Raw genomic sequence first — 6,044 nt, 5'->3', positions numbered from 1 at the left:
GTGAGGTGTCTATATTTGAGGGACTTTAGCGTAATTGAGATATACATGGTCAATAGTGTGTGCACTCAAGGTTGATCAATATGTTTCACAGTTTGGACTATGAGATAACGATACTTTTGAACATGCGTGATATACTTTGATGTACAACAATTACAAACCTAAGATTGGAATTTTGGAATTTGACTCCATCATTAGCTTTTGTAATTCATTTAAACGGAGGTACATTTTTAAGCCGGGATTTCGTGATTTCAAATTCATATATCAAACCTAGAGATATACACATACGGGCATGTTCAAACTTTATAATCATCCACTTTATTCATACACATACACTTTTTTTTTGCTTTTGTCATCATATTTAGGTTAAACACATTTGGAATTTCATTTGAATTGGACCATATGATGGTATTTGCTTGTAGTAGCTCAATGATCCATATTTGAATTGAATGGACAATCTAAGTTCGAGTTGGAGACATTGATTTTCAAAACTTGCACTTTTTTTTGCGTGCAAAACAAACAAATTCTCGGCCATGATATCATAGTCGGCCGTACAAGAGCAGAATATAATTTCAGGCACCAAAAGCTTTCAAACTTCCGGCTCACATCGAAATATCTCGCGCCCGAAAGTTTAGCCCTGCGATATTCCTGTTTTACCCCTGCCACATGAACGGAAAAGGGCTGCTTTGGCAACTCCATTGTTTTCCCTCATTGCCCCCAATATTCTTCCCCAGAGCCCCTCCCCTTCCCCTCCCCGACCCCCCAACCACGGCAAGCCGCCGAATCTAGTCCTCCGCCGCAGTGGTGGACCTGACACCCCGACAGAGCTACCTTTCGCACCTTGGAACCCCCAACTGCCAACTCACCACTTCACCGGAGCCGCTTCAGCGACTGGCTTGTACACCGCTCCAGATCTCCTTGATCGCCATCACGGTCCACCGCACCGGATCTGCTTAACCGGCACCCTCATCCACCACAGTGTACGCCCTTCACTAACTCCCTCGTCCGTCCCTTCGCTGGCCCTTAATACAAGCCCTCGTCCGCCGCAACAGATCCACCTCACCGAAAGCACTGTACAACGCGCCCGCCGAAGCCTTTGTCCATTGCACCGGACCTGCTCCACGGACGCCATATTCAACTCCATCGGCCATCCTTTACCGACGCCGCATCCTCATCAGGTTATTTCGACCTGTACTCCTTCGGTTTTCTCTTTATCGTGCAACTGTTCACTTACCACAGATGAGCTTTCTTTTATGTCGACAGGCGCCGCAACCGTACCACCGGAGCCGCTTCAGCGACGATGACAGCCGGCCCAAACTCAACCGCAACACGAGCACCATCAACGATCCTTAGCTATCAAGTATGCCAACGATACCCATACGCCGTCGAGAATCAGGTACTATTATCCAACGGCCGGCACCTATGTTCACTTTCTTAGCATAAGCACCGCACCTTTGAATTTCTTCAGGGCATCATGCAGTTTTTCATGAGATGCATTATTCTGCTTGCACCTGTAGGGCCATACTTCTGGCAGTGAACATGTTAAATGTGCTAAATTACATACAAGTGCACATATAGTTAATATGCTTTAGTTTTGTCCTAAGTATTACTGTACTTCCTAGATATCACTGCCTACTATTTTACTTCTTGCATGCTATATTTATGATAATGGTGTTGTTCTGATGCCACTTGTTGGTTCCATCAGACTGCTTCATGTTCTCTATGCTTCATTACACATCAGCAAACTAGCATGTGGTTCCGCTGGTTTTTGTTCATTTTACCCTACATTTTCTAATACTAGCTATTACATCAATGCCATGAGCCTCTGTTCATTACTTTTTTGTGTGTTCTTGATCTTCCCAAGTTGCATGACTAATTTGATGCTTCTATTAATTATGGAGCTGCTAACCCCATCAAGCAAAATATTTGTTCTTTTGGGGCTGGCACCTCGAACAAGCATAAAAATAGAGGGAAGCAGATACATTGTTGTGTATGCACACACCCTTCTTTCATTAGTTTAGATGAACCATTGATGATCAATTCGAACCAGTGCATGTGATTAAAATTAATTTTACCAAAATAGAGGGTGCAGAATAAACTACAACAAGTAGATTTGCAACCACGGGATGCTGACGATATGTTCAAAGAACATTGCAACAGCAGCGAGGCTTCACAGCAACATATGGTAAGCCAGTGTGTTTTAGTACAAGTGAAATGTAATGCATGTGGGCTGCTTTCCTCGCTTGTGCCCTCAACCTGTAATCCTACAGAAGAACAAATAGTTCAGTTGTCTGCTTTGCTGTATTGCTTGATTCGAATGCTTGTTTGTTACTTGTTACGCTATACCTGAGTTGGCCAATATGTCAGCAATGCCTGCTGTACTATCGTAAAGAAATGCATGCCTAGTTCATTTGAGTCCTTAACTTTTCCTCTGAACTTCATCACAAGACTGTCTTCGTAGTTTGTATGAGGCCACACTGTTAAGTTCTTTCTCAGATTACTTTAACTGCTTAGCTGCCTTGGCAACTTAAATATAGCGGTGGTACACTCCCTTTCAACTTGGGATGTCAACTGGGTCCCGTTTAATCCCGATTAAAGTCCACTAGTGGTATGATAGTTCAAAAGAGTTTTTATTTTTTGAGGAAAATAAACCAGGGAGCTAGCAAAAACTAACTAGATGGGACTGGCGGATGTCGTTTATTTGCCACTTACATCCCTAGTTTCATCTTACCATTTTAATTTCTTTTCGGCTGATGCTGCTTCGAACCATTTAAATATAGCTTGCCATGCTCGGCAATAATTCGTATGTCATTTACCATGTAAGCTTACTACCTGGATCATGCGATAACTATCTCTTACTTATGTCCAGCGGAAACCTTTCAGGATGCCGTTCACAGTAGGAAAAAATGTACAACCCCAGAATCTATTTGTGGAAGCAGTGCGCCATCCATGTTACCAGATGGTAGCAGTTCAGAGGCAACACCGCCGGAGAGCAGTCTGAGCACAGATATTATAGTTCTTGAGGCTCTACTAGAGGCAGAAAGAGATGGTGTGGCTGCCACGAATGAGGTAATCTCGATCTTGAAGCTGGAAATTATGCAATTAGCTGCACGCATTATGAAGCAGCCCAAGAATGGGAGGAAGTCAGAATGTTGCATTTGAAGACGGAGGAGGTCCTGCTGCTTCTGCTATCTGAAGCCCAGGGTAATCCCAGTTCTTCTTTAGATAGCAGTTGAAATTGTCATTAGATGATTGTACATGCATGTTGTGTCATGTCTCTGAATGGATTATGTTGTAAGACCCCCTATGTTGTCCATGTGTTGTAATGATCCGAATTTTTTAGGCGAGGTAATCCTCAGTACTTGTATGATTGACACAAGGTGATCTATTTTTCGTGTGGGCATATTGTATTGGATGAAATAACTGTTTGACTGAAAGTGTGTCCAACCTACTGAATACGAAGATCACGACATTTCTAAATCATAATCATATATAAAGGTGGAATAAATCTTTGTTGTGCTTTTGAAGAAATAAATAACAAAACGTAGACTTATCTGTGGGTATTCGTAATTGAATAAAAATTGGATTTGGATTTAGTTGCCAGGGCCCAGGGCAAACGTGAATGCTAATTCTCCCAAGTTTTGAACGAAGCGGCTAAACACCCACTATCATTTGTGGGCTGCCCGAAGCAAGTGTTTGCGAGATGGAAATTACTGTCTACCCGTGACACTTGACATCCTTATCAACCAGATTTACACTGCTGTCGATAGGGGTAGACTAGTAACTTCAATCAGAAGTGACACGACGGCCTCTGAGCCCATTCAGACACGGTGGGCGCCAAACGTTGGCGGCAAAACACATTTGATTCAAGCTCGTCCGAAAGACATGTGTCTCTCCCTCCATTTCCCCATTCATCCACGGTGGGCGGCAAAACAAACTCTCCTCGTCCGAAATCGATGTAGGCTAATATTTTAAATAGGGGCAGATGTGTAACTTCCCTCTGACGTGACACAACCGCCCTACCTGTCAGCCCCATTCATACACCATGGGCACCAACCATGGGCGGCAAAACACCCTCTCCTCGCCCGAAATCGTTACCGGCAAATATTTGGGAGATGCAAGATTACCGTCCTATCCCCAACCGACGTGATGTCCAAAATTTTAAACGGGGGATAAGTTCGTAACTTCCCCACATTTCAGACAAGTGCGTCCCAAAGTTTGAGATCCCCCTCCCCCTCCATTTCCCCATTCATACACCGTCGGCGCCACGACAACCTCCCCACTGCGGCCAGCCTCCTCCGTCCGCCACCCCATCCTCCACCTTGGCAGAGCCGCTACCCCTACCCCGTCGTCCACTGCAAGAGATGGATGTCTCTCATCCACGGCGCCGGACCAGGATCCTTTCATTGCGTCGTCTCGCTTCATCGGCGCCGTCGTCCACTTTGCCGTTGCCGCTCCTATGACCACCTCGTCCACGGTAACATGATTTATCCCCCGACCCGGCCGTCGACCATCTAAAGTCTTCTTCCCCGCCGCCGACAGCCATCTCACCCGCAGCACCCTCAATGTATCAGCAGGGCCCTACACGGCGTCGCAAGAGAGGTGGTACTCTTCCATATGTGCTTAAGTTATTGATCTCACCCGAAAAATAGATCTTAAATTGTTTAATGTACTTTTCTTGTCCGTACGAAATCATAGTGGCTAGTTGAATGCAAACATTGGTTGCGAAGTAGCTTTGTCCAGTTTGCACCTTCAGATCCGCCATGTCATGGTCACTATACTCATGAAGCTTATGGTTTCCCCCTTTTATATTCACTACCATCATCGTAGGTGCTTCACTGCTTCGTGTCGTGCTAGCACTGCTCCTCAAGACCTCAACCCATCAAGCGAAACTACATGCCACTCATAATTCGAAGGCTTACGTGTTGAAATACGAATCTGATATGATGCTCATATTACTAAAACAGAGAACGTTTAATTGGTCACCTAATGTTCCTATATTCGTTTCAAAAAGCATGTGGGCCACCCACTGGTCCAGCTAGTTCCACTTTCCTGATTTTACTCTTGATGCTTAGGGTTTTCCCCTTTTATCTACTCTACTATGATCTGCGTAGGTGCTTTCTGTCATACTAGCATTACTCCACCCTTCAAGCTAAACAACACAACACTCAAAATTCCAAATCTTAGTTGTTCAATTATGATTGTGATATGATGCTGATATTAGTTAACAAACACATTTAACTGGTTAGCTAAATGTCCCACTTGAGTTTCCAAAGGCATGTCGCGACATATAGGGAGACAACAGAATTGCATTTCTTTGTCACTTGTTGACTGTACTTTCTTGTCCATACCAAATCTTAGTTGTTATTTCAAAGCAAATATCGGTTGCTAACTACCCTTTGCGCGGTTTGCAGCTTCAGATCTGCCATCCCACTACCACGGTCAACACTATACTCGTCATGCTTACGGTTTCCCCATTTTATGATGACCACAATCAGCCTACGTGGTTCGTGTCATAATAGCCACTACAAAAAAAGACACATCCGTGACATTTTGGGCCGAACGAAATATTTATCTGTCATACATATGACACTTCTATGACGATAATTGTGACAATACCCGGTATCATCATAGATGTGGTGGGCTCCTACTTCTATGACAAAAAATCATGACAGAAAATGGGCTTTTCGTCTTGGGCGGGCCGGAGACGCAGCTGCATGACATTCTTTGGGCCGTCCATGATGGAAAAAACCGTGGTAGAAGGGAGGGCGAGGAAAATTTCGGGGAGTTCCCGGTTACGGTGGGAGGTCGGGGGCCGAGCGATGCGTGTTTCTCTCGTACACGTACGCGCGTGTGTGCGAGGCGTTGGCTCCAACTCAACCCGAGCGAGGCGTTGGGCTCTAACTGAACCCGAGTGATTGCACTGCAGGCTACGCGTTACTGAACCCGAGCGATCGATCGATGGCTGTTAACTGAACCCGATCGAGCGATTCCTTCGCTACTGCTGCTAACTGAAGCCGATCGATTGGATGGACAGTGGGCGTTGC

Source organism: Triticum aestivum, chromosome 2D (assembly GCF_018294505.1).
Source record: "Triticum aestivum cultivar Chinese Spring chromosome 2D, IWGSC CS RefSeq v2.1, whole genome shotgun sequence".
Taxonomy (NCBI): domain Eukaryota; kingdom Viridiplantae; phylum Streptophyta; class Magnoliopsida; order Poales; family Poaceae; genus Triticum; species Triticum aestivum.
The sequence above is the reverse complement of the archived record's forward strand: the minus strand, read 5'-3'. Positions refer to the sequence as shown.